Here is a 19,425-nt window from a genome sequence, read left to right as displayed (position 1 = left end):
TTTCCTCAACCTTTGGACCACCCGTTCATCTCTCCGTCTCATCCTTTTGTCTCCATGTTTCATTTTCTCCTTCTCTCTCATTAAATCCTTCCACCCTTTTTATTCCTCTTATCCAAACCCTCACCTTCTACCCCCTCCCCCCTATCTCTCTTTCACTCTCTCCCCAGCTGCACAACATTAGGAGATGAATGAATGAATAAACCACACACACAGTGCTGACAGATAGACAGAGTGGGCCAGTGTTTTGCTGTCATTAAGTGGGAAACACTGGCTCTCCATCATCATGAGCTGTGTGTGACTTATGGAGAGATATTTGGTGTGTGTGTGTGTGTGTGTGTGTGTGTGTGTGTGTGTGTGTGTGTGTGTGTGTGTGTGTGTGTGTGTGTGTGTGTGTGGTGTGTGGTGTGTGTGTGTGTGTGTGTGTGTGTGTGGTGTGTGTGTGTGTGTGTGTGTGTGTGTGTGTGTGTGTGTGTGTGTGTGTGTGTGTGTGTGTGTGTGTGTGGTGTGTGTGTGTGTGTGTGTGTGTGTGTGTGTGTGTGTGTGTGTGTGTGTGTGTGTGTGTGTGTGTGTGTGTGTGTGTGTGTGTGTGTGTGTGTGTGTGTGTGTGTGTGTGTGTGTGTGTGTACCCCCCCCCAATGTTTACTAATCTATGGTCTCCTCAACATTTTCCAATAAGACCTGGACATGTCTGATAATATGCGATTTGAATACACTACCTTTGATCAACATGTATTAGTATTCAGTCAAATACAGACTGACAAAACAGCCAGTTACTGTGTGTGTGGTCATTGGTACATGCTCACAGACATGCATGTGTGTGTGCCTCTCTTCACAGACAGCAGGAGGGCCCATGGGGGGAAGTAGAGGAAAAGAGGAGTGTAGTGAGTGTTTGATATTTGACAGCTGATTAAGGAGCGGAGTGAGGAGCAGGGAGCTCTGACAGGAAGTCTCCACGGGCATCATGGGTGGTACGACCCGAAGAGGGGTGGGGGTTGCACGGGGGGCAAACGGATAGAACAGAGAGGGGTGAGACGGACGAGGGAGTCGGTAGAAGAAGATACAGTGGCGCGTTGGTGGGGGGTAGATTGAGATTGAGGGGGAGGAGGAAGTGGAGAGCAGAGGAGGCGAGGAGCCTTTCTTGCAGTCGCTTAGTGGACAGGAAGATGGAAGTGCATACTGTAAGGAGAGGAAGGGTGGAGGAGAAGAGGAAGGAAATGGAGGCGGAAGAGGAGAGAGGAAGGTGGCCTGGCATCCTGCTGCTTATCCTTGAACACTCTTGAGGAGGCCTCTCTTTCCATCTCTTCCCTCTTTCTTTTTCTCTTTAGCACACACACACACACACACACACACACACACACACACACACACACACACACACACACACACACACACACACACACACACACACACACACACACACACACACACACACACACACACACACACACACACACACACACACACACACACACACACACACACACACACACACACACACCCCGTGCCCAACTGGCACACGAGGGTGCTGTTGCAATTAAGTCGGCACAGCACGGAGCCCAGATTGAGTGAGGGAGGGAGAGAGGACTTCACACCGCATGAACACCACCCCTGGAAGACAGACATGAGGAGGGAGAGAAGAAGGAAGTGGGGGAGGGAGGGATAGAGGACAGGGGTGAAATGGTGTGATGATGGGGGTAATGATGGAGAAAATGTTGAGAAATAAAGGCTTACTATACCGTTTGTTATAACATTTATAAAGCATTGAAAGCATATTTAAACTAAATGTAGCAGAACACAGACTTTTGGTTATATTGCTGTTTCTTTAAGGTTTCTATTGTTATCACATTCTTTAAAAGTTTGTGTTCATGAAAAATACCTCATGAGCTCTGCTTCAATCAAGGTGTATCAGAGAGCATTGTGTGTAATCTTTTTGCCCCGTTACTGTGACGCAGCGCCGTCACCTCTCCTGCTGCGATTGGTTCTTTAATTAGCTCCTAACAAGAGCCTTCAGGAAGCCGGCGTGCTGATTGGACGTCTTATCATTGGTAATTAGCTCAATTAAGTCATTAGGAGGGTCCTCAGCCCCGTTTCCTGGGGCCGCGCAGGTAGTGCTCCCTCCCCTTGTGTGCGTGTGTGTACAAAGAACGATTTAGAAAGGGGAAGCTATTTAAAAAATCCAGCCATTTCCTCAGCATTGTATATCTGTAATCTGTTATGTCAAAATGACGTTTTCCTGTTTGATTTTTAAGCATGCATGCACTATACACTCGCAAACATCAAACATTGGCGTGTATCAAACCTCTGCATTGCTTTACGTTCTGTCGGATTTCGGTTGTTTATTGGTGACATAGATCATTTGTTTTTGTTTTTCTGTGTGTGTGTCTGCGGTGTCCAGGTGTGATATGGCCTGCGGTGGTTAAAAACACACATCTGGAGCTGTTAGAGCACTCCATACCCAGATGTGCTCTTGCGAGACACACACACCCTTTGCGGTAAAATCAACGGCTTGCTCAGTTTTTTTTTGTTTTTAGGGGTGGAGTGGTTTATTTTTTTGCGGTGTATGTCTGTGTGTCCAGACATCAGCTGTGTCTGTCAGGTGTATTTGTACAGAAGTTGACAGATGTTATTTTGATGTTGAGAGTGACACAGGACAAAGGGAATAGACAACAATACAATGACAATGCAGTGCACACACACACACACACACACACACACACACACACCCCGTCTCTGCTATGAAGTCAGCCATGAGACGATGTTTGGTCAAGCATGGTTGGGTGGAGAGGCAATTAGTAGAAGCTACGTTAGGACGGCAGGGATAAGCGGTGTGTCTCCAACTCCAGCTGTTGTGTACCTACAAATTAGTCAATTATTTTCACTTGCGTATGTGTGTCTGTATGCGTGCACTCCAGTGAATGCAAACAAGTGTGAATATATGGGTCACATCACCCTGTAATTGTTAACACCAACACATTGTTGAATGAACAAAGGACCTTAGTGTTGCATAGTCAGCCCCCCCCCCCCCCCCCCACCCTCGAGCAGTAGGCACAAAGATGTTTGCCTTCAGCCATATCTATTTATATACAGACGCTAGCCCTCCACCCTTTCCAGTCTCATTAATTAATTTGACGGAGAAGTATGTACGGGGTACAACGCAGTCCGTGCTAAGCGGTATGTACATATGACTCAGTAAGTACAACCTAGTAAGACGTATACTTGGTAATTGATTGCTATTGCTGTTTTTCTGAAACTATTGGATATGTATGGATTTATATTCAACAGTAAAGGCACAATTGTTATTGAGTCAACATTGTGTTGAACACACTTTCATTGAGGACTGCCCATTGTTTTAAAAGCCGCTGGTTTCAAAAACCCAACATTTCGCAAAACCTCCTCATTGAAGCGATGGCCTATTTGTCTAATAGCCTGTTTTCCACATAGAAAAAAACACTCAATGCTACAAAAAAAAGAAACACACGGCTACTATGACATAGGCAAGACGAGACCTGACTTTGCCCCTGATTGGCTGGTACTGGTTGCCTTTGTTGGTCGGATTTGCTACATTTAGGTATGAGATTGGTTAGCGTGAGGGTAATAATATCATGGTAAGCCAATCTAAGGCCTACTAACTGTGTTACTGGAGAGTGTTTATGTTTTTGTTGTAACAGACTGTCAGAAAAATGTGCCCACGGTCCCATAGGTCATTTTTTGGACTACTTTGGTTTCAGAGGACAACATAACATCAATCAACACAATCCATTCCACTTTTTGATTATGTTTAAGACTTTTGCTAGCATTATAATAAGCATAATTGTAGCACAAAAAAGAAGAAATGTAAAGTAATGGTTCTAAATAAGGTTTGCTATTATTTGTAACAGACCAAGTAGGCCATATAGTAAGTTAAAAGGTTGGACGAAGAACAAAAGGGCCAACAACTGGGTGAAGAAACACTACGTAATTAAATGCATGCATCAACTGTTTCTACTAGATTCTGTAAAATGTAATCATCCAAGACAAAAGATTTAAAAAAAATCGCAAAGCCTGCGATTTCTTTTACTTTTTTTGTTGTCTTCTTGTGTGTCAGTCATCCACACCAATCAGAAGTGCTGTGCTCCACATGTACCAGCCATTGTTAACCAATCAGAAGTGGCCCATGATAGAAGGTGATAGACAGATTGATCCAATCACCTGCCAAGTATTTTTGAAATGCTTTTCCAAATGGCTTCCAATGGAGCTTTCCTAGATGGTTTGGTGAAACAAACCATCTGAGTCAGGTTAGTAATGCTCCATCACATGTTCTATTACAGGGTGAATCTGAAACTGAAGCTTGCCTTTAAAGCAACCCAACGGAAGTTTAATGTAAGTTTAGTTCTTTCACTCGTAGCTCGGGCTGCGGGGGTGCTAGAGACGGGAGCACGTTGATACGACCTTCCTAGCCGGAGATATTTTATATTTTACAATAAACCTCCGTTGGGTCGCTTAAAAACAAATATCGCAAATCGAATCGCAATATCTGTCAGAAAAATCGCAATTCGATTATTTCCCCAAATCGTGCAGCCATACTGCCTATGCAAGCTTTATGCAGTGTCTGTTGTATCTGTAGAGGTGAGAAGGGAAAACGAGTAAAGACAGAGAGAAGGACAGGCAACAAGATAAAGAGTAGCGATGGAGAAAGAAGAGAGAGAGTGATGAAGAGGAAGGAGAGCACCAGAGAGACAATGAAACTATGCCCTCTAACCACTGCGCTGATATCTCTTTGTTGGAAGTGTGTGTCTTTCTGTGTAAGCGTGCGTGTGTGTGAGCATGTATTAATATTGATTTAGCATTCTGGCAGGGGGTCTTTGAACCTCACTTTCCCTACTCAAGGCCCCTGGGACATGTTGTAGATACACACACATAAACAGACAAGAAGCGGTGTCAGATGTAATTAATGATATAACCTGAAGCCTTGACAGAGAGACAGAATGGCCGTGTGTGTAAATGTGTGTGACTGTCGGAGGGGTTTTGTGAATTTAAACACGCCTGTGTGTTCTTGCCTGTCTGGCTGTTGGTGAGACTGAGCCGATGAGTGAGAGGAGAGGGCTAAACTGTGATTCCCAGTAGTGCCTCTGCTCTGCATGTGAACTCTCTTAAGTAGACTGGAGGACTGGTTAGCGGAGGACTTGTGTATGTGTGTGCGTGGATGTGCATTGCAGTGTGTGTGTCAAGCTGAATGTTTAATCCATACGCTGCCGTCATGTAGCCTCTATCAGCTCTTTTATGCTTATTAGCAAGAGATACACGTTTTATCTGTATTTTTTAGACTGCAGGATGTGCTGCCGTTGGTGTCATGAGTCATCGGTTTCATGGCAAATATATACTTGTTTTCTTCCAGTAGAAAAACAGAGTAAAACTGCAGTGTTTTACATTCACTGTCCAGTACACTCAACAGCACAGAGATATGTGAAGACATGTTCAAAAATACTCCATAAAGAATAGGAGGACTGCTAAATATTGCAACCCAAGTGAAGAAAAGTATATTATTTTGGCAGATAAAACTTACTTCAGTCTCTTTAGCATTCGGTACTACATTCACATAGGTATGCTTTAAAGCCTTCTTTTAATTAAAGGTGGGGTAGGTAAGTTGAGAAACCGGCTCGAGTGCGCTAGAATTTGAAAATACACAGCCGGAAAAAATCTGCCACTTCCTTACAGAGCCCCTCCTCCAACACACACGAACGCGCACATGACCAATGAGGGCACGAGATACGTTTGTGCACAGATGGAAGGCTGACAGGCAGGTAGGCCATCCAGTTATTTTAGCCGGGCCGGCTAAAATGATTGGTCGTGCTTTTTACAGTACTACAGGCTTCCACAGATGACATTTGTTTATGGATTTTTTGTCAAAGCACTTAAGATATTCATTGCTATCGGGATGTTAAGAGCATTCCATGGAATATAACAAAAAGTGTATCTCGAGCCGGTTTCTCAAATGTACCTACCCACCTTTAAGAAGTGTTTTTTCAATCTGTTAGTCAGATTTCGCCATTTTAGTCATAAGAAATACAATTGTGCAAGCCTTCCTAAATCACCTCAAATGTGCATATATTTTTGTTTTACCTTAATAAACATTGTACACAGGAGTTTTTTGTCCCGATCGCTTGTTTTAAGACTTCTTCAATCCTGCAGTCACGTTTAGAGTTAAATTAACGTTAAAGCACGGTATGTGTAGGGCGCGGTTACCCTTAGATTATTAAAGTTCCTTCCACTGTGTTGTCCAGTTTGGGTGTACTATGTGTTTTTGGTCTTCTGTCTGAGCTTTGAATTGAACTACCTTCTTCATTCATTTATAAAGATGTCTAATATGTATTTTAAATAACTGAATATACACTTAACGTCATAGTTTATCTACCTTCAGATATGTTTTCGGCATTGTTGTCTGTCTAACCTTATCCGCCAGTTGCTCTGCTCCTCTGTGTCTCAGTGCATCTTTTGGGATTCTCTTTATAAGTCTACACACACGCTCGTACTCACACACAAATCTCTCGGCACATGTATATTTGATTCGTGCCTGAGAATAATTAATAACTTTGTGTTCATTTATTTATTTGTTTGTATTTGGGGCTGACAGAAGTGAGAATTGTGAGTCTGTGCTTGTGCTGTTTGTGTGAGGACCTAAAGGAGCTATTGTTTGTATTATTCAAATGCAGTACATTGAACATGTACTACATTTTGGCAGGTTAGCTTCTGTCTCAGTAGTTTTCGGTGAACATTGATGTTTTATAAGAAACATGATATAATTGATTATCTTTTTGGATCAGAACTCTGTCTACTGTGTGAAAACAAAAAGACAATGACAGATTACACAATATATACATGTTGTTATTCAAGGAGTTACTCATATTCTAAAATCACTTTATGATGCAAATGCATTTTCCCAAACATTCTTGATCTAGTTCTACACTAGTAAGAGTTGATCCTTCATAGCAAATGTCTACTTATAGATCAATAGATCTGCCTTTTTTCTGATGTTCCGTTCCCAGTTTGACTGTAGAAGGTGCAAAATATATACGAATAAAAACATTGACTGGCACCAAACCCTGACATTTACAGTTCTAGTTTTAGACAATTTGTAATTTATTTTCAGATAAACTCAATCATTGCTGTGCTGGCAATAAAAAAAACTGCCATATCTCACTGTATACGTTTTATTCAGTATTATAAGATAAAACAAACTGGCAAACACCTTTTTTTGCAGTGTGAAAGAAACAGCTTCTATTTTAAAGTTTTTGTGGGGTTTTCTTGTGTTCTTCACCATTTAATGTCAATCAGTCTCTTAAACAAAGTAAGCCCTTTAATACACAGCACCTAATTATCCCTAACGTAGCACTTGGAGAAAGAATTACTGAAGAGCGATTGAACAAAATCTGATTATTTTGGTGCTTATTCTTCCAAGGTCGTGCAGCTGATCACAGGTTGGGGCAGGAAATCGGCGACTTGTTTCTTCTTTAAGAGTGACCGCGTCGGTACGAGTGATTGAGGGCTAATTTTGACCCTTTAAGCTCGAGTATACCTGTTCCACCCAGCAAGAGATTTCTTTTCCCGAAAGCGTTTCCTTGATTAGCCGTTCTTAGGATTACACACACACACACACACACAAGTGGACATCTAAATATATAAAAAGCCTGAATGTTAGTTGTAGCTAAGTGTTTCTGTAATTTTGAAGTGGGAAATTGAGCTGTGGCTGCCCCCTTATTAACTTTAATGGTGAAATTAATCACCTTTTAGTTTTGTGAATAACTGGGAAACAGTAAACTGACCTAGAGTGCATTTTCCCACAAAGACAAAATGGAACACTGTCTGTTTTTGCCATGTTCTGCCTCTTTGGTGCTTGCTTTTCTCGAAGCAGTCATGTTTACAGCCAACAGGCATCCTCAATCTCTGTTGCTCACTCAACCGCCCACCACTCACCCACAAACACACTCACCCACCCACACACTCACACATACACAGTGCGTGGATGAGGGAGGTCTCTAGCCATGGTTGCAGGTATCTGGCAGGCTTTTCCACACATGACCTAGTAGTGATTTACTATCTTCATTAGCATGCTACCACTCAGTGTTTGTTGGTGGTTGTGTGTGTTTGTGTAGGCGATACAGTTTTGCTTTAGGGAGGGTTAGAGTTGGCTAGCTGTATGTCTTTTGTGTTGAGTGTGTTTCGGAAGTGTGTGAGGTTTTGGAATCAATAAGAAAAAATCTGGTTTCAGCCTCCCCTCACTTTTCTATTCTTTTCTACTTTGTAGCCTGCTATTCTGGTCTCTACCAGTCTGTTTGTTGTATTGTTTCTATGACCACAGCATGGCTCAGTTTGGCACGGCCGTGTGTGTGTGTGTGTGTGTGTGTGTGTGTGTGTGTGTGTGTGTGTGTGTGTGTGTGTGTGTGTGTGTGTGTGTGTGTGTGTGTGTGTGTGTGTGTGTGTGTGTGTGTGTGTGTGTGTGTGTGTGTGTGTGTGTGTGTGTGTGTGTGTGTGTGTGTGTGTGTGTGTGTGTGTGTGTGTGTGTGTGTGTGTGTGTGTGTGTGTGTGTGTGTGTGTGTGTGTGTGTGTGTGTGTGTGTGTGTGTGTGTGTGTGTGTGTGTGTGTGTGTGTGTGTGTGTCAGGCAGGGTGGCTCGGTGGGGAATGTATCTGGCCAGGGCAGGGGGCGAGGACAGACGGGCTGGACCAAGGTCACTCCTACCGTGTGTGTATTCGTGAGAGTGTCCACTTGTCCATCCCAACACAGCTGAGGATGGGACAAGCATCCTCTCCCTCTTTGACTCTTGCCTCTTTTCTGTTTATTTTTTGTTTCCGTGACTAATAGTATTTTCATGCAAACAAATGATGACTGACACTTCATATCACCTCTGTTTGAGTGCTCACAATTAGCTATTGCTCTATACAGGAAACTCATCAATTCCTGTTTACAGCTAGAAAAGAGATTTGCTGCTATTCCCTTTTTTTAACATGATTATAAATGTGATATTTCTGGGTTCTGAGATGCTGGTCGTACAAAACAACCTTGGGATTATTATTTTTTTTTTTCGACTATGTTCCAATCTTTTTCGTAAATTAAATGTTTAGACCTATTTATTTTTTCCTGTTCAATATTTTGTATTCCCCACAGTCAGAAGCTAATTCAATACAAAGACAAAACAAAGTAAAACCCACAGAGCAAAAGACAGAACGAAAAAAAAAAAAAAAAAAAAACACAACCTTGTGCGTTAACCAAATGTGCTTATCTATTCTATTCTATTTGCACCCATAGTCAAACAACGTATCAATTCCTCTTATCTATAGTGCTAATATCGACCTATTTATAGAGTCAATCTTTTTTTTTCGTATCACTCTAACTCTCCGCCTGTCCTTCTCTGTATCACTCTTCCTCTCTCTCCGTCTCTCTGGGTCCAGATGGGCAGTTTGCAGGTTAACCGGTACAGCTGGAGCTGCATTATTAGCATCCTGCTGTGAGCTCTTATTGGCTCTGCTCTTCTCCTCTTTCCTGCTCCCTTCTTCCTCCGTCAGGTTTAGAGGATGACTTGTAAAGTCATGCAGAATAGCCACAAAAGCCACAATGTATAACACATGTAAAGTTAACCTCCAGAATATCAACATATTGTACATGTAATGCAAAGAGTGAAAAAGACACGTAACATGTAAGTTAATTTTAGCTGCTTTATTACATGTGACTGCATGTGAAAATATGTGGTCAGAGGTGGAGAGATTAAGGTTTGGTGAACAGAAAATTAATCGTGTCTCTCAGGCCTCGCTCTCTAGTTTGAGTGTGTTTTAGTGTGTGTTAATGTTGTTGTTGTTGTTGAATGGAGATTTGCTTTTTAGTGGTATTTGGGAGATGCAGCGGGGATAAGCCCGCTAGCTCCCACTGACTCCCCCTGGAAGCACAGATTAGAGAAACACACACACACACACACACACACACACACACACACACACCAGTAGTAAACAGCAGGATAGGATTAGATAGAGGTAGGTAAACACGACACGCATATCTGTTAGATTTAGCATCAAAAAGGAACGATTATAGAATCGTTAATAACCAAAACACACCTCTTGTCCCCCCTCTATACCTTTTTCTGTAAATGTCTTTCCTCCCTCTTTACTGGTCACACACACACTCCACTTTCTTTCTTAACAAATCTTCAAGCAAAATGTTATATCTGTCCTTTCGGAAAATAATGTATCCAACAATTACTGCAGAAACAGAGCGATTTAGCCATTCAGAGAGGGAGAGACAGCCAGGGGTGACCCTCGCTCCATCACCTTGACAACTAGATCAGAGCCTTGATTGCGGTTGCCGTGGTGATTAGCCCCGGATACAGACATCTTTGCAAACCAGGACGGGCGGGTGATCTCGTGTGTGTGTGTTCTAATCTATTGCAACACTGTGGGATCAAACTCACACTTAGTCTTCTTTTAATGTGTGTGCGTGTGCGTGTGTTTTGTTTTGATATTGAGTAAAGTTATTCAAGTTGAATTTTTTTCTATCATTGTAAATTAATTTCCTCTTATTCATGTGAATTACAGGCTGAGACTTAAGCTTTTTAGATGCATGTGTGATATATCTTGAATGTATTCTACATAATCTCATAACAAAACCAGGTACTGAATGAAAAGCAGCTGCAGTAGTAAATACCTGTAATCAATTAAGGCATGCCCTGACCCACCATAAACACGGTTTATAACTCCTCGTGGATGTTTACTATAGCTTCAACCAGCATCAACACACGCATGCCGTTGATGTGCGTCCAGGGGGCTGTAGTTGTGTTTTACATATGTAAACAGATGGGAGAGTTTGGGGGAAAAGCAGGAGGAGGTGAAAAGGACAGTGGAGAGGGGGAAGGAAGGGACAACTAGAGAAGGAAAGGTACTTCAGTTTTAAATGTTATCCTAGGGAGTCGAGCACTTGTGTGTGTGTCTCAATCTGTCCATCCTTGCATGTGTGTGTATGTGTGTGGATGGTTTATTCACACACAGTGATTAAGTGTATTCCCTCCTGGCCACTTTCAAGCTTTCAATTAAGATTCTAAACACAAATATACTCTGCATTTATTACTCTCATCCCTGCTAACGAGCTAAAAGTAGGTGTGTGTGTGTGTGTGTGTGCAGTTGTGTGTGTGTTACCAGATTTCCTCGTGCTTATTGGAGGAATTGGTAATTCCCCATTTTCCTCCGAAAGTCCTGAGCGATGATTCTAAGGCCAGAGCGATGATGTGTGCGCCTCTCCTGTTTGAATATTAATTAAAGTCTCATTACGTATGATAATACAAGACTTACAGTACACGTCGGCTGCCGGTTGTTACGGTCAAGTGCTCTCCCGATGCCACTGAACACCCTGCGTTTGTCCATATATTTGGTGTTTATGAACAGCAGAATATGTGCGTTTTAATGCATTGGTCTGTTTGAGCCTCCACCTGCTATCTTGTTAGCCTTGTTATGGGTATTTCTCACAGTCCAATACCTAAACGATCAACGGTCTGCTGCATTGTCACGTATTACACAGCTATAACGTTTGTGATTAAAATATCATTTGAACAAGCAAGGGTATTATGCAGGGAGGATAAAGCAATCATTTGACACAACACATTGATTTCAACATCATTTCTTTGATTGAAATATAATCCGATAAAAACAAATCTGTCTGTTCTACTTAAAAGAGCAAACCGTTGTCCAAATTGACCAATCAGAATCAAGTAAGCATTGTTATAGGATAGAATAATTGTCCAGTTATTTAGTAAAAAAACAAACAATATTCCTTGTCATGCATCCACACATGTCAATACACCTATTTGTCCTGTATGTATGTTGTAGAGAAAGTCACTCAAACCCCAAGATCGAATAATTCTAAATGTATTTGATTAATTAGAGGCGCTTTTGTTGACACTCAAAGACATCTTACAATTTCTAAAAGTCTAAAATATAAAAAGAAAAATGATTGTGTTGTGTAATGCTGTAAACCTATACGCCGCCACGGTCTAATGGAGTTACATGTTGTGACTTTTATAATAGAATGATATCCCTTTAATAACCAGAGACAGAAGGATGATTGTGTGTGTGTGTGTGTGTGTGTGTGTGTGTGTGTGTGTGTGTGTGTGTGTGTGTTGGTGTGTGTGTGTGTTGTGTGTTGTGTGTGGTGTGTGTGTGTGTGTGTGTGTGTGTGTGTGTGTGTGTGTGTGTGTGTGTGTGTGTGTGTGTGTGTGTGTGTGTGTGTGTGTGTGTGTGTGTGTGTGTGTGTGTGTGTGTGGTGTTGTGTGTGTGTGTGTGTGTGTGTGTGTGTGTGTGTGTGTGTGTGCTGGCTTCTACGGGACCAAGCGCTCCAGCTTCCTACTGTTATGTAATCTGATCGGGAAAATCCAAGCTGCTACACACACACACACACACACAAACACACACACACACACAGTCTCCTTCCAAGACACACATGCACTTTTGCACTTCACAAAAATGCTCAATTTGTGCTTCCTTTCATTAAACACACAAACACAGACTGGTTATCACCATATGCTGCCCTTGTCTGCCAATAGTGTGTCTGTTTGTGTGTGTATGTCTGCATTGGTGTGTGGATGCAAGAGTTTCATCTGAAAATATGTATCAAAGAGAATGTGGAAAGTAGGAGTTTCAAATTAAATAGTTTGAGGAGTTTTTGTCATCAGATTATTTTCAACCTTCAGTCAATCTAGTCTAGCCAAATCAATAATATATATATATATATATATATAAAAGCTTATTCCACATGTCATTTCATTTTCTCATTATCTGACTGTCTGACAGGTGCAAGGATGTTGTGCAGCTTTGCAAAAAAATGTGTTAGCAAAAATATTTCGTCATACTTTCCATTGAGGCAATTAACCCTACAGAATGATACACAAACGAAATGAAACTACAGTGAAACTGAAACTTTATTTGGCATCCATTTTGCATTTAGTTTTCTTGAGACCCAGAAACATTTAAAGTTGCAGACTGGATTATCCTCCGACATTAGACGTGGATGAATGGGTCAAAAGCAGGGTGTTTGAGTAGAGAGCATCACAAGTGCTAACTCTTGTTAAAGTGGCATAACCCTGCCCCCCCATCTTCATTCAGCTTAGTGTGAAAACACACACGGTAGAGTCGGAGTAAACAAATGAAAATATTAACAATTACCTCACAGAGAGTGATGGAAACAGAGAGGGAAAATGGAAGATGAGAGGAGGGAGGGAGGGTGGGAGGGAGAATGTGTGTGGGTGTTGGGTACTCACGGGACCTCAGCACTGCAGCATTCTGTGTGTGTGTGTGTGTGTGTGTGTGTGTGTGTGTGTGTGGTGTGTGTGTGTGTGTGTGTGTGGTGTGTGTGTGTGGTGTGGTGTGTGTGTGTGTGTGGTGTGTGTGTGTGTGTGTGTGTTGTGTGTGTGGTGTGTGTGGTGTGTGTGTGTGTGTGTGTGTGTGTGTGTGTGTGGTGTGTGTGTGTGTGTGTGTGTGTGTGTGTGTGTGTGTGTGTGTGTGTGTGTGTGTGTGTGTGTGTGTGTGTGTGTGTGTGTGTGTGTGTGTAAGAGGGAGAGGGTGAGTAAAGGTGGGGGCACTCTTGGGACCCCTCCAGCACTGCAGCAGGTTGTGTGTGTGTTCCTGAGTGTGTATATGTGTGTATTCTCCAGCCCCCACACTACCAATGGGTCAAGCTTGCTCCCCCCCCTGCATGAGCCCCCCCACCACCCCTGGTTGCCATGGAAACACACCTTGAGCGAGCCCCCCAGAGAGGTGCTTACTCCTCCTCCTTCCGTCCACTGCTCTCTTCTTTGCTGCACTCCTTTCTTTCTCCCTCCGATGCTCACCCTCCGTCCGTCCGTCCATCCCATCATCCCTCTCTCCACGGCCCTCCTTCCTCCATCTCTTCCTCCATCTCTCCCTCCTGCTACCTCTCCCGTACTGTCCTCTCCATCAATCGCCTGGCTCGGTTTACGGCCCCTACGTCACAGGGGACCAAACACACACACACTCTCTCTCACACACACAGTCTCACATAGTTTGGGGATGGAGGGGGTTGACAGTAGCAGGGTAGGGCAGTAATGGGGGGTAGACCCCCGAGGGACCCCCAGCAGCCCACACACACACACACACACACACACACACACACACACACACACACACACACACACACACACACACACACACACACACACACACACACAAAATCAGAGGAAGGGAGGGTGAAAGGTTGGGGCTTGTGGGGGCCAGGCACCCAAAGGAGTATGCCCCAGCCAAGACAAAAAAGGGTTAAGAGATGTGTGTGTGTGTGTGTGTGTGTGTGTGCGTGCGTGCATGTGCATACGCCTTGGGAATCCGCCCCCCAATATAAACCAAGGAGCTCATTTATGTCCTGCTGCATGTTGCAGGGTCCATGATGAGGCCAGCATGAATGTGTGTGTGTGTTCCTGAGTGTGTGTGTATTAGTGTGACAGGGATGAGGCCACCTGGTCCCTCTCCTCTGGTCAATTAGCAGAGCGAGAGAGAGAGACTGAGGGAGAGTATAAGCAGTGTGTGTGTGTGTAACAGTGGAATTGTTAGGATGAGCCTGACTGCTGCATGGACTTGTCTTTGTGTTTAACCCCTCCCTCCCTTGTGCCATAGCATTACCTCCTCACATTGTTTCTGTTTTCATTTTTCTCCTCCAACATTTCCTCTCTTTCGCTCTGAGGTGAAAACTCATCAGTAATTCTACAGATGAACCGCAGCCACCTACCAATTACCTGTGTGTGTTCGTCTGTGTTTCTCAGTTTAGAAGGAAACATAGCTTTAGAGTCGGGCCAACACATGTTGTTTAATGGTGTTTCAAGATGGGCTTTATTGACAGTACATACTGTATGATAGACTGGACATTGGAAGAGAAAGGGGACAGCAAAGGGCCACAGATTCAGAGCTGTGAAAGGAACAGCTCCTTCCTGCATCCAGGCCTTGGTTAAACCATATATGCTCCCCCCTCACTGCGAGTGGGACCCAGGTACCCCTCAAAAACACTCCTGTTTGCTATACTGGCTCCTATATGGTGGAATGAGCTCCCCATTGACATCAGGACAGCAGAATATCTGCATATCTTCCGTCACAAACTCAAAACGCATCTATTTTGACTGTAACTTGGTAAATAAGTTATTGCTGAAAAAACCCCAAAACAAGCACTTGTTGAGTTCATGTATGCCTTGTTCTGATTCACCAGCTCTTACCATGGTATGATCTTGCTTGAAGTGAATATATCTGCACTTTCCTTGTTGTTCTGAGTTTGATTCTTTATGGTTTTTGCACTTATGTAAGTCACTTTGGAGAAAAGCATCAGCTAAATGATATGTAATATGTATTCTAATGAAAAAGCGGGCCTCTACCGTAAGCTTAGGCCTTAGTACATTGGTGCTCTCTCTATCAGGCTGCCCCTCAATGCTGTGACTTGTCCTTTGCTGTCCACTGTGCACATGTTCAGTCTATTTTTAATGTTCAAGTGGAAAATTACAGGCAGGTCCCTGACAATGCTGAGCACTTTAAAGTAATTATGCCATGTGCAGGTGTTATACTCCCTGTTGAAAAACAAAGAAAAAAGTATAAATGTAGTCTTAAAGTGTCCTGGTTACCACAAGGGTTGGCATAGCAACAAGTCAAGTATAGCCCGCGGTGCATTAAGGTATTCGTCAGCACAGCTGGAACATGATTTTGAATCAGACGTGTAAACCTAATATGCTTATTGTCTAGAAATAGTTTTCTTCATCCAAATTATTCAACATATTCAATTTAAAGCATTCCCCCATCAAAATATAAACGAATCCCCACTTGCATTGGTGTGCATTCAAAGTGTGTTAACAAACTCTGAGTCCTAACCTTCACCCTGCCTCTCCCTCTCCTCTCATCCCTCTCTCCCCTGTGTTCTCTGTCCCAGCACAGGCCTCCCAGGGTTGTGTGTGTGTGTGTGTGTGTGAGTGTGTGCGCATGCTGGTGGATCAAATGCACTCTGTGAGACAAAGCGTAACGGCAGGATGCTCTACGACTCTGTCATCTCACTATGACACACACACACACACACACACACACACACACACACACACACACACACACAACACACACACACATACGCACACACACACACACACACACACACACCACACACACACACACACACACACACACACACACACACACACACGCACTGTATGGGTCTCAGAGGGGGACAGCATACAGAGACTGCGGTCCCCACACACACACTGATCAAAACAATGTATTTGTCAGAAAAGAGAACTCTTTCATGACACACGCACGCACACACACGCACGCACGCACACACACACACACACACACACAGAGGCACACACAGAGGCACACACAGAGGCGTTGGAGGCCTCTCCCCATGCCCTTGTTCTGGACAGCCCAATTATCTCTCTGCACCTCACTGTTTTCCCTTCAATTCTCTCTCTCTCTGTCCTTCTCTTTCCCTCTTACAGTAGTTTTGTCTTTTTTCATCTGTAGCCCTTTTGTTTTTACACTTGCCCAATCATTTATTGACCATTAATTGGCTTCTGTTGTGTCTATTGTTAGGCTGACGACTTCTTTGAATTCACCAGGGAAGAATAATATTTGAAACAATGCTCAGCAGGAGCACTTTTGTTGTTTTTTGCTGCTGAAATTGATTCAATGATCAACAGAAAATGATTTTCATTCTTAGGGAAACACTGTCTGATTATAACTTGTCGAATGTCAGGAATTCCTTTGTTTTTTTAAGTTCTCTTAAAATGTCACATTGTGCTATAGGAAATTGTCATCCTTGACCTTTTTTTTTTTTTAATTTTCAAGGCTCGATGTTTATCAAGCCCAATAAGGAATTGAATCATAGTTGCAGCTGTGTAAATAACCCTTAATATTGTTTTATTATTGACGTTATGAGACATGTATGAGTAAAGCAGTACGTTAAATGTTATTTACGCTTCTATTCAATATGACAGAGTAGAAATGTCTCTGGAATAAATGTTGTATTTCGTACAGTGACACATGGTTTGATCGCCCTCTGATTGGTAGATCAGTCCATTCCCCTGAATTAAAAACCCCGATAGGTTAGTGTAATAATGAACTTTGCTGGAATTGTGTTCAAGCCAATCATAACAAAATGTTCTATTAAAGGGGCCCTATTTTGCTCATCTCCAGGTTTCATAATTGTATTTAGTGTCTCTACTGTGACATGTCTCCATGCTTTCTTGTTCAAAAAGGCATTTATTTTCTCATACTGCCTGTGCTGCAGCACCTATTTTATGTTTTGTAACATAGTGATGTCACTATGTTACAGAAGTAAACATGAGTCCAATGGAGGCATTTCAAGCAGGGTGTGTGCGAGATAAACACCCTCTGGTGGGAATTTTGGGATTTGAGCCTTTGCAGATCATTTACATGCACAACAATCTGTATTACACACTACAGGAAAGGGGAAACCTAATAGAGCATAATAAGGCCCCTTAAATTATGTAGGTGAGCAAATAGGGAATTATTTTTTCTTAAGTGCAACCAGAGAACTCTGTCACATACGGTATTTATCTGGCCAGTGTTGATGTCCCTGTGAGAAATCATGGCTGATGTTTCACCACATTCTCTGAACCTGGTGGCGTGGGAGAGTGCGAGAGGCAACTTCTGAAGATTAGCACCTTTTTTTTCAGTTGAAACACTAATTTTCTCTTCTGAAGAATTGTGAAATAAAAGTGCGCCTTCCCTAATACTTAGAATAATTTTGTGATAATTAAAATATGAGACAATTGATTAAACTGGTAGCGCTGTACCCTCCTCCCGCTCTCTTACTCTCGTCCTCCCTCGTCCTCTCTGTGTGTCTCACTCCATGTGACTCTCTCCTGCTGTTTCAATCTCCTAGTAAATGATAATGAACCTCTATCTGTCTCAGTATGCCTCGGACACACTGGCGCCCCACACAACCTAGCACTCTTTGAGGTTTGTGTGTGTGCGTGTGTGTGCGTGTGTGTGGACAGAGGGATGTTTGGGGATCAGGAACGAGGAGCATACCATCTCATCCATACAAGCCCATGTGGCACCCAACACACACACACACACACACACACACACACACACACACAATCCCCCATAGCTATTGAGGCGGGATTAGGGCACCCTTGTGTCAGCCTTTGAGGCAAAGAGAGATTGGAATCTTTGTGTGTGTGTGTATTAGTCAGTATGGGTGTCATGGATGTATGATTGAAGACGTTATTAACCCTGCGATCCTCCTGCAAAGCGCTGCAGCTGAAGTTCCGCAGACTGAATGTGTATGTGTGTGTGTGTGTGTGTTAATACACACACTTACAGGACATGAGATAAGTGAGATTGTGTGCACCATGATTTGTCCGTGTGTCTCTGTGAGTCAGAAAGTGTGTTGGTGTGTGTGCAACTCCACAAGGGGTCACAGATTGTCCCGCAGAAGACACCATCTGATGTCCCTGGGATCTATGGTCGTGTGTGTGTGTGTGTGTGGTGTGTGTGTGTGTGTGTGTGTGTGTGTGTGTGTGTGGTGTGTGTGTGTGTGTGTGTGTGTGGTGTGGTGTGTGTGTGTGTGTGTGTGTGTGTGTGTAGTGTGTGTGTGGTGTGTGTGTGTGTGTGTGTGTGTGTGTGTGTGTGTGTGTGTGTGTGTGTGTGTGTGTGTGTGTGTGTGTGTGTGTGTGTGTGTCTCCCCTGTATGGTACAAGGGTGATAAGAACAGTGGGCAGGAAACCTGATCCTTGTGTGTGTGTTTATGACGCCCACCTTTCATCTGCCCTTTCACCATGGGTGCTGTGATGTCACACACACCTTCTTAAAATAGACACAGATACACATAATTATTGGTTTAATCCCAAGTGAGAAAAAAAAGTGAACCTCTTGTGAATTTATAATGAATGAATGCCTATTTTTAAAGAATATTATGATTGCAGGATATTGTTGAAGTCAATCAAAATTAGTACTCTACATTAAATGAATCTTCTAATTTCAATTATTTGGCAAATTGCATACACTTCAAGTAGCTAAAGTAGCTAAAGTAGCTAAAGTAGCTAAAAAAAGAAGATGTTAGGAAATAAGGGCAATACAGTACAGAAGAAAAAAGGGATAAAACAAATAATTTCCAATAATCCAGAATTATCTATCATTTATCCGCCATCTTTACCCTCCCTTATACCTCTCATGTATTTTTCCGTATCATATTTGAATATAATCTTTAAACTTAATTTAATTTAGCATATACACCATCTCAGCAGTCCATACAAACTGATCAGTGAAGGAAAGTGCTCCATTACTGTGATGTCATATCAATTACATCTAAATAATTCATTGTATTAGTTTTGTCTACATTAGATGTTCATAGAAGGTGTTGTCTTGTTTGTAAAGAGACATCCGAACACTGAAAAAAGACGGAAGTA

The 19,425-nt window shown here is 42.7% G+C and overlaps 1 protein-coding gene across 4 annotated transcripts in view; it reads left to right on the top strand.

Annotated features, from left to right (window-relative positions):
• Positions 1-19,425, top strand: part of znf423 (zinc finger protein 423) — a 157,426-nt gene that overhangs the window by 119,396 nt on the left and 18,605 nt on the right. The window lies entirely within an intron of this gene.

Source organism: Trematomus bernacchii, unplaced genomic scaffold, assembly GCF_902827165.1.
Source record: "Trematomus bernacchii unplaced genomic scaffold, fTreBer1.1, whole genome shotgun sequence".
NCBI lineage: Eukaryota > Metazoa > Chordata > Actinopteri > Perciformes > Nototheniidae > Trematomus > Trematomus bernacchii.
The sequence above is the reverse complement of the archived record's forward strand: the minus strand, read 5'-3'. Positions and strand labels throughout refer to the sequence as shown.